At 37.9% G+C, this 10,053-nt stretch overlaps 1 pseudogene; it reads left to right on the top strand.

Moving 5' to 3' along the window:
- On the top strand, window positions 1–9,366 carry LOC103301030 (olfactory receptor 7A5-like; annotated as a pseudogene).
- The last annotated feature ends 687 nt before the right edge of the window (window positions 9,367–10,053 follow it).

Here is a 10,053-nt window from a genome sequence, read left to right as displayed (position 1 = left end):
ATGGGGCCAGAACTCAATCACAAGAAGGTACTAAGGCCCTAGCTGGTTTGGCTCAGTGGTTGAAAGGTAGACCTGGGGGCTCCACTCCCAGTAGGGGGCATGCAAATGGCAGACTATCAATGATTCTCTCTCATCATTGACATTTTTATCTCTCTCTCCCTCTCTCTTCCTCTCTAAAATCAACAAAAATATATTTTAAAAACAAAAAGAGAAGGTACTAAGGAGGGGATCTGTTTCCATTCACAGGACACCATTGCAGCAGGAATAATAGAGTGTAAGAGGCAGCATGGATGAGCAAGTCCCTGTGCCTGAGGTGTCAGCAGCAGCAGAGAGGCCACCTCAGTCATCAACATGTCTGCCACCACTTCCCCTCACTCTCTCTCATGCTCACCCACCTTGCAAGCTGGCTTTATTTTTTCTGACTTGAATATTAGAAACAAGAAACATCCTTGGAGCCTTTGAACTGGGCAGTCCCTCTGCTCAGCACACACTTTCCCAAATAATCTTGTGTCTCCCTTCCTCTCTTTTGTTAAAGAAAATATTTTGAGATCCAAAAGATTTTCTTTAAAAATGAAAATAGGATTTATTGATCCAAATGCCAGCCAGGAAAGGACCAGGTCCTGGGGCATGAAGTCTAAACCAGCAACAGCAGAGAGAGGCGGAAAAGAAAGACATGTTCACACACTGTCCTGGGAGAAAATAAACTGGGGCAGTTCTAGGATAGGAGCACAAGAAAGAAATATTTACTACTTTTGATTCATTACAGATAGGCAATAGTCCTGAAAGCTCATGCACATGCAGGCTGCATGGGCATTGAGTGTCACTATAGAAGTTGAATGAAAGTCCCAACATACAATGAGGAATGTGAGCAGTGTTTTGTAAGTGGGCCCATAGCTTTGACCTGGTTGATTACTATTACCTTTTTATTCCACTCATTGGCTCAGTGTTAGTTAATTTAGGACATCTCAGATTTTTCCTGCTCACTTTTGAGGTATCTATTCAAAGGTCACCTTGCTTACAGATCTACGAACATACCCATGAAAAATGGTACTCTCTATCCACTTTCTCATTTAGAGGTGCTGTCCTTTTCTTCATACCACAGGCCACCGTATGAAATAATTTATTATTTCATCATTTGCTTCGGCATTCTTTCTCCCTCATTGGATAGAGACTTTTGTTCTTCAGCACCCTATTCTCACAGCCTGGACAGTGCCTAAACATGGTCAGCACTCAATTTACATTCCTGCAACACATGAAAAAATTCTCATTAAAACTGTAGAATACATGAACCCCTCAGATACATAGATGATTGAGACAAATATTGCATATCATGGGTAGCACTGGATAGCTCCTAAAAGGGACCATAGCCATACACACAATACTAAAATTAATTTCTTGGTTGTAGACTATGAATTATAACATTTTAAATATGTGAGGAATGCAACTCTGTGTGAAGATTAGTCATGTTATTTTCACCTTTCCTGGTAGTCACCTGCACCACATGGAACCCGTGAATGTTACACACATTTCAGAATTTCTTCTTTTGGGATTTTTAGAGAAATGAGAACTGCAGCCCCTCAGATTTTGGCTTTTCCTCTCCATGTACCTAATCACTGTGTTGGGAAACCTGCTCATCATCCTGTCCATCAGCTCAGACTCCCACCTTCACACTCCCATGTGCCAGTGTCATTCTCAGAATCTACTAGGGTTCAAGAAATCTGGAAAATGGGCTGAGCATAAATGGATTAAAGAGACTAGACAAGAAATATAAATTTGGAAGGCATTTTGGAGGGCCAGATGGAAACTTAGTTGTAGTGACTAAGCTCCTCGAATCTCCACACCCAGGGCTTTTTATTCACATATTTTGCCCTCAAGCAAAGCAGGTATACATATCAAAGGTAAGGCCCGGTAAATAATAAAGGGGGGAACTGCCCTCAGCTGTCTGGCAGAAGTTAATCATATGCAGAACTTCAGCCCTGCTCAAGGTGTCCATCAACGTTTTGATGGACCTCCTGCATTTATTATGCTTACCACTATTCATAGCCTCCAGCATATCACCCCTCTTGTTTTAATAAATTTAACAAGAATGTATGCCATTTACAGAGCTCTGGTCCTTTTCAGATTTTTAAATTCAATGGAAAACATTGAGTTCTATCATGTCCCTTTAAATTGCTGCTTGGCATCAAACGAATCAGTTTGCAGTAAGCTCCTTTCTGGGCCAACAGTTCTTTGAGTCCCCTTTACAATGTCCAACATATTTTCATGGGTACCCTTCACAATTACTGTCCCCTATAATATGACAGCAATGATATTCCACTTTTGGATGGTGGACACAGGGTGGCAATGCAGGTCCAACCTTCTTTGCCTTGGTCCTGGGCAACCTGCAAAAACACACAGCTGCTGATTGTTAGCATGGCAAGGTGTCTTAACCATCTCTGGACTGTTTCTCCTCTTTTGTCATCGTGTTGCTTGGGGCCACTGCTATCTGTGGCTGGAGTAGTCTGGTTAGTTCCTCTCTTGGACCATTATTGTAGGAATCCACACGGGCTTGGAGGAGTTCTCTGGAAATATATAAGCATATTTTTGACCAAAGGTTAATAAAGGAATCCTTTCTATAAACTAGACTTGGGATCTCTACATTTTGCCCAAACCATTTTCCTTTGGCTTATTCTGACATTAGTGTAATTTCATGGGTGTCTTGCCATCAACACTGCAAGTGAAAAAAAATGTTAAAGTAAAAATTTAAGTAATTAAGGCTTGATGTAGTTTACTTACAGGATATTTATCCACTATTCCCTCCTTTTTTGTTTTAAATATTATTAAGAGGCTTTTGGAAATCTTGCAATGCCATCTTGATAGCTTTTAATTCTATTCTTTGCATAGAAATATGATTGCTCTGGATTCATTGCAAGTTAAGCAACTTTTACTCTGAGATGAATCTTCAGTAAAAAATTAGTTAATGTTCCAGGAATAGTTTCTTGCCTAGTACAACTGAGTTCCCATGAATAGGCACTTATTTCAATTTGCCAATTTAAATCAGTCTTAAATATGGCTTATTTTCTAACTTTGCTTGTCCCATGACACTAATTGAATTTCTGCTATCACTCCTTGAGTATACCCACTTAAGCTTTGTTTAGGGGGGCAAAAAGAAAAATTACTTACTTTACTTTTTGAGGCCTAACACAATTTTTAGGCCACATTTAGAGGGTTTCTTTTAAAAACCTTTTTCATTCCTTTTTTTTTTTTTTCCCCAAGCAATCTACATGGCTGCTTTGCAGATGCTGGCTGATACTGCTGCCTACATATTAAGTGACTCTCTTTTTGTTTATGGTGACTGATTAATCATCAGATTTAATGCTTGAATAATAACCTTTCATAAGAGATCTAAAAATTTTAAAATTTCTCCTTTGTATTAAGCTTAAAATTTACTTTTAAATAGCATTCCTTTTGGCAGTGCTCATTTACATACACAAAAGGATTATTGGAGGTCTCAGTAACTTTGCCAGGACTAGAATTGTTTAACATTTTAGCTTCTCATATAACTGAAATTATATGAGACCTTGATTATATTTTTAAAACATAAATTATATAAGTAATTAAAGTAGACATCTTTATTGAAAAAGCACATTTAGTAAACTTATACATTTGACCTAGGAGGTACAGATGACGTCCCATCCCCCCAGCCTATTTGAAGTGCAGGCCATCAGGGCATTTTGTGTTTTAAAATTTCACTGCTGAATCTTAAGAAATATTTAGCTACTTTGTCTTGCCCTCCCTTAGAGGCCAAAAGCCCCATTACATTTAAAATATATCTATATAAATAAAATATAGTCATTAATTTTTATTTGATAAAGCTTCCCAAGTGATTTCAAGTATATTAGATCAGCCTATTTAAAAAATATTTCTTTTAAGAAGAGAGAATAAATTCTTTGAATCACTCCAGAGCCTGTGAAATGTTTGAAAGTTATTCCTCGATTAAAGTCTTGAAATTTAACTTGGAAAGATTATCATAATATATATATATAAAATGATGTGTGTGTGTATATGTGTGTGTGTGTGTATATATATATTTATCCTAAAGATTATATTATATACATTTTATAATTATTCTAAAAGATATCAATTAAGTTTAAACTGGTTTTTATTTAAAACATTTGGTTGATACCACAGAATTAATCCTCTTTTTTTAATTAGACCAATAACAATATCTTTTGAACTACTAATTTTTTCCAGAGAAAATGCAAGAATTATTTTCTCAAAAATAAATTTCTATACTTGATGCATCTTGTTATTACAACTATATGATTTCTCTTAACTTAATTTGAACTTTAAACTCTTAGAAGACTTAAATTTTAGGTGGTAAATTAAATACTTAGCATTTCTCAGATTAATAATAACTTTATATTTTTAAGAATATATTTTAAATATAATACAAGACATATTTAATTAATAGATTTAATTCTATCCTCTAGATTTTTCATATGAGGCAAACTCAGATTAAGATTTCAGTACTTTGTTATTTTAAAACACTTAGATACCTAATAAATTCGGATTATTTAATTTAGTAAAATCCAAAGTTTTAAGTTGCCAATTACTTTGGGAAACTATGTTTTAGGCTGGCAAAACAGGTTTGACCTAGCCTGGTCTATTTAAATGTAAAATCACCACATTCTTTCTTCTGGGGGAAGGTTGACCAGCCTCTTCCTCCAGCAAGGAGTGAAGCCAGTTTCACTGGGCTACTGGGCCCCCACTATCAATATACCCATTATTATCACTGAAAAGCTCTACTACAAATTCTTCATTTTAGGTACATCCATGTTTCAACAATCTTGTGATTTTAAAGCCAATTATTATTATCCAAGACATTTTTTTTTGGAAAATTCTGTAACAGAGGTCATTTACTGGCTTTCTAGTGGCCCAAATGTTAACTTTGGAATGAGGTCAATTATTATTCAAAAACTACACTTTATTATGGAAACAGAAATCTTGTTGCTTAGAACCTGCCTATATTTTTTCCTTGGGTTATCTCTGCCATCTTTTTGAGAATAAAAAAACAAAAAACAGCTTTGAGTTTAATTTACAGTATCTGTAAAGAGATTAAACTTAGTTCAAAACCTGTCGGTAATTGGACAGAGCACACTTTTGTTTTAAGCTAGCTTTCTCTCTTTATGAATACAGAAATCCCAGATGCATTCCTAAATTCTGTAAACTTATAACTGATGAACCAGGAAAAAACATGGCAGAAATGAGATTTTTCTAATAGTATTCTAGGGAGTGGGCATCCATTTTACAGGATCACCATGTGTCTCCCCACTCCCATATCCTGTTTCCTCTGAGGAAATTCAGCAACTGACATGGCTGCCCAGGTGATTTCTTTTTTATTATATTAAATTCATGCTTAATAGATGAACAATAAACTAAGACAAGACATAATATATCAGTTCTTTTCCTGAATCTTTTCCTATTCTGCTCTCCATAACATTGACTAGCTTTTAATGTTATTTTTGCTAAAATCTTCTTGGCCCAAAGTACCCTATGGTAATTTTTAAACAAAGAATTAGAGAGTTCCTCAGCAAGAGGATTAACAGCTCCACCTTCTCCCGCTGCCCTTGATATCTCTAGCTGAATTCTCAGAAGCTAAGGATCTGGCAAGGTTTTTCTTCTTCTTTAGATTCCCTATACAAATTAAGCATAATACATTTTGAACAAGACCTCACATAGTTAAAGATGACAATGGCACTCTTTTTCCTTGAGCCTGATTTAAAAGAGTACCTTTTGACATTTTAATTTCTTTATCCTTGAGCATGGAAGCTAAAATTTTACAATGATATTTTGCCTTTAAACCAAATTCTTCCCCATTATAGTCTGGCTAGAAAAAGACATTCCCACCCAGTCCAGATTCATGACTTCCAGAGCTGGTGAGGGCTTTATGCACAGTGAATCTCCCCACCGAATTTACCGGTGATCCCTCACCTGTTACCAGTGATGCCCACCTTTACTGGTGGAAAACTTATTTTCTTCACTCAGGCAAATAATCTTCTTCTCCAGATGTCCTGGTTTGGGTGCCATTAATGCCGGGGTCATTCTCAGCATCTACTAGGGTTCAAGAAATCTGGAAAAGGGGCTGTGCATAAATGGATTAAAGAGACTAGACAAGAAATACAAATTTGGAAGGCATTTTGGAGGGCCAAATGGAAATAAGTTTCTAGTGACTAAGCTCCTCGAATCTCCACACCCAGGGCTTTTATTCACACATTTTGCCCTCTATCAAAGCAGATATACATATCAAAGTTAAGGCCTGGTAAACAATAAAGGACCAGGGAAACTACAGTTTGGGGGAAACTACATTCAGCTGTCTGGCAGCAGGCAATCATATGTAGATCTTCAGCCCTGCTGAAGGTGTCCATCAACCTTTTCATGGACCTCCTGCATATATTATGCTAACTACTGTTCCTAGCTTCAAGCATCCATGTACTTCTTCCTCTCCAACCTGTCCTTGCTAGACATCTGTTTAACCTCCACCACCATCCCAAAGATGCTGTGGAATATCCAGACACAGAGCAAAGTCATCACCTATGAAGCCTGTATTACTCAGATGTATTTTGTCATACTTTTTGCTGGGTTGGATGTTTTCTTCCTCATTGTGAAGGCCTATGACCATTTACAACCATCTGCCACCACCTATACTGCATGGTCATCATGAACCCTCGGCTCTGTGGACTTCTGATTCTGATATGCTGGATCATGAATGTCCTGTACACCTTCCTACAATGATTAATGGCATTACGATGGTCCTTCTGCATGGACGTGGAAATCCCCCACTTTTTCTGTGAACTCAATCAGATGATCAAACTTGCCTGTTCCAAAACAGTTTTAAGTAACACGGTGATGAATTTTGTAGCTTTCCTGCTTGGTGGTGGTCCTTTCTCTGGGATCCTATACTCATATTCTAAAATAGTGTCCTGCACACATGGAATTTCAACAGCTCAGGGGAAGTATAATGCTTGTGTGTCTCCCCTCTGAATTGTCTCCTTATTTTATTATATGAATTTAGGTATGTACCTTAGCTCTGTTTCTACCCACAATGCACATGCAAATGCCACAGCCTGAGTCATGATCTCTGTGTTCACACCCATGCTGAGCCCCTTCATCTACAGTCACAGGAATAAAGACATCAAACAGGCTCTGAAGACATTCTTTGTGAATGGAACTACAAAAAGGCAAGTTGTCCTAAGATTGAATATGTGCCTCGTGATGATTGGTACCATGGATCTGTCTCTCACCCAGTGGGGCAAGCTGGGCCCTCCCTGGAGAAGAAACCCGGGTTCCCCAAGATATGTGATCAGTGCTGGGGCCCCGCCAGCAGGCGAGAGGATCCCAAGGCAGGTGCTGGGCGTGGAGGCCATGGGGCATAGGGTACCAAGCAGACAGAACTGAACCTCACATCACCCTGCTTGGCCCCGGAGGATGGCTGGTTAGCCAGAGATGGGTAAGATTCCTCCGGGAAGGAACAACCTAAGAGAGGCACAGTTGTAGATGGGCCATCAGGAGAGAACTTGGGGGTCAACAGAGGTGGGGCACAGACCCTCACCCCCCTAACTTTGCAGGGGCTTGAACCCTCACCTCTTTGGAAGGAAGTCTGCTGCTCTCATGGCTGCTTAACTTCCCATGCCTGGCTCACATTGGGACCCAGGTAACAGAGACTTGGCCGAAAGCAGCTGCCCTCTCACTGATATAAGAATTATTTGAGTTGTCTTGAACCCATGGTGTGGGAAAGTTGGTTTTTGATATCTAAATCCAGCCTACCATCAGGAATGCTCAGGGCCTACTCAAGAAGGCAAATAATCCTTTCCACTAATATTTACAGGGTAAAATAAGATTGTTGTTAGAGTAATAAATTTGACAGTAAAATAGTAGTCAAGTTTTCAGGCTAATTTAAATTGGCTAATTGAAACAAGTGAATATTCTAGAAAAATTGATAGTACTGGACCAAAAGCAGTTCCTAAAGTGTTAACTAAAATTTTTATTGGTAGTTCATTTCATGGTAAAATTGCATATCATGTAATAAACCTAAATAAGTCATATTATAGTGCAAAAAATTAAAATTTAAAAGCTATCAAGACTACATTATAAAATTTTCAAAAGCCTCCTAATATTTAAATAAAAAAAGGGGGATAGTAGAACAATATCATGTAAGGAAAAATATCCTGTAAGTAAATTACATCTAGAAAATGTGTACTTTAGAAAATTAATTGTAATGTTAAAAGCAAGACACCCATGAAAAACACACATGGTGTCAAAACAAGCCAGAGGAAAATCATTTGGGCAAAAAATGAAAAAGGATCCCAAGTCAAATTTATAGAAAATATTCCTTTATTAACTTTTGTTTGTATTAAATATGTTTGTATATTTTCAGAAAACAACTCCAAGACCATGTGGATTCCGGCAACAGAGAGGAATCGACAGGATTACTCCAGCCATGAAGACAGAAGAGAAGCAGTCCAGAGATGGAAGACCCTGAAGATGCCTTGCCATACTAGCAGATAGCAGCTGTGCGTCACTGAAGGATGCCCAGGACTAAACCAGAGAGGGTCGGAACTGCATTACCACCATTTGTCCACCATCCAGAACTGAAATATCATTGCTGACAAGTGCACATAAGGAACTGTTTGACATTGAAATTGGGTCTCAAAAGAACTGTTGGCCCAGAAAGAAACTCACTACAGACTGATTCATTTGCCTTTCAGCATAACCATTATTGCTTCTCTCCTTTTCGGTTCTTATAAGTGTATTTCTAGTAGCACATGATCTCACTCATCTAGGGGAAATGATGAACAACATAGACTAATGAACAAGAACAGACCCAGAAACATGGAGGCATGGATCAGACTGCCGGGCCTCAGAGGGAGGGTAGGGGAGGGTGGGAATATAGGGGAGAGATAAACCAAAGGACTTGTGTGCATGCATATGAGCCTAACCAGTGGTTAAGGACAATGGGGTGGAGGGGTGGGGGCATACGTGGAGAGGGGTGTGGGATGGGAATGGGGGGATGAGGACAAATATGTGATATCTTAATCAATAAAGAAATTTTTTAAAAAAAGAAAAGAGAAATAAAATATATAGAGAGAGTCCGTCCCTCTAAATTTTTCATACGAATGGAAGGGATGGTAAATGATCATTATCAGTTCCATCCATTATTCATCTCTATTATGCTCAGGATAATATTCATCCTTTATGATCAAAGAATGACTTAAGAGAGAAATTGCATTCTTGTTTAGTTGTATGACACAGGGTCGCCAGTTTTCCTACACACACATATGTGCTTTTTCCACCTTTCCTGGTTACAGGGAAATGAACCTCCAGTGAGTTTTTATATATAGTTATCTTAAATAAACTAACAAAGTAACAATGAACACTATCTTCTAAAAAAAAAAAAAAAAATGGTAAGTGTCCTGGTTGTTTGGGTGTTGCCAAAGCACTGAAAGCTTTAATTCCTGGCCAGGGCATATGCCTGGGTTTCGGGTTCTATCTCAAATTGGGGGGCATTAGGAGGCAGCTGATTGAAGTTTCCATCTCTCCCTCTCCCTTCCTTTCTCATTCTAAAATAAATAAAAATATATTTCAGAAAAAAAGTTATTCTCCCGTAAAATCTCTAATTTTGTTTGTGTCTCCTAACTTTTTTTCTTGATTAGCTTTATGAGAAGTCAGTATGGTTTGGATTTATAAATTTTGTTTTTCTGTGTTTAAAGCCATCAATTCCTGTCTTTGTCTTTGTTATAAACTTAATCTGCTCCCCTGAAGCTCATTTTATTCTATTAATGGATTCAATTTATTTTCATTCTTTATTTTATTTATTTATTTATTTATTTTTCTTTATTTATTAGGGTATTACATATGTCTCCTTATCCTCCTATTACCTCCCCCACTTTCCCGCTTATGTCCCCATGCTCCTAGTGTATGTACCATTGGTTATGCTTATATGCATGCATACAAGTCCTTTGGTTGATCGCTCCCCCTTATTCCCACCCCCCCCCCCATTACCTTCCCTCTGAG

Source organism: Eptesicus fuscus, chromosome 6 (genome assembly GCF_027574615.1).
Source record: "Eptesicus fuscus isolate TK198812 chromosome 6, DD_ASM_mEF_20220401, whole genome shotgun sequence".
In the NCBI taxonomy this organism is placed as follows: Eukaryota; Metazoa; Chordata; class Mammalia; order Chiroptera; family Vespertilionidae; genus Eptesicus; species Eptesicus fuscus.
This window is presented reverse-complemented; position numbering and strand designations above follow the sequence as displayed.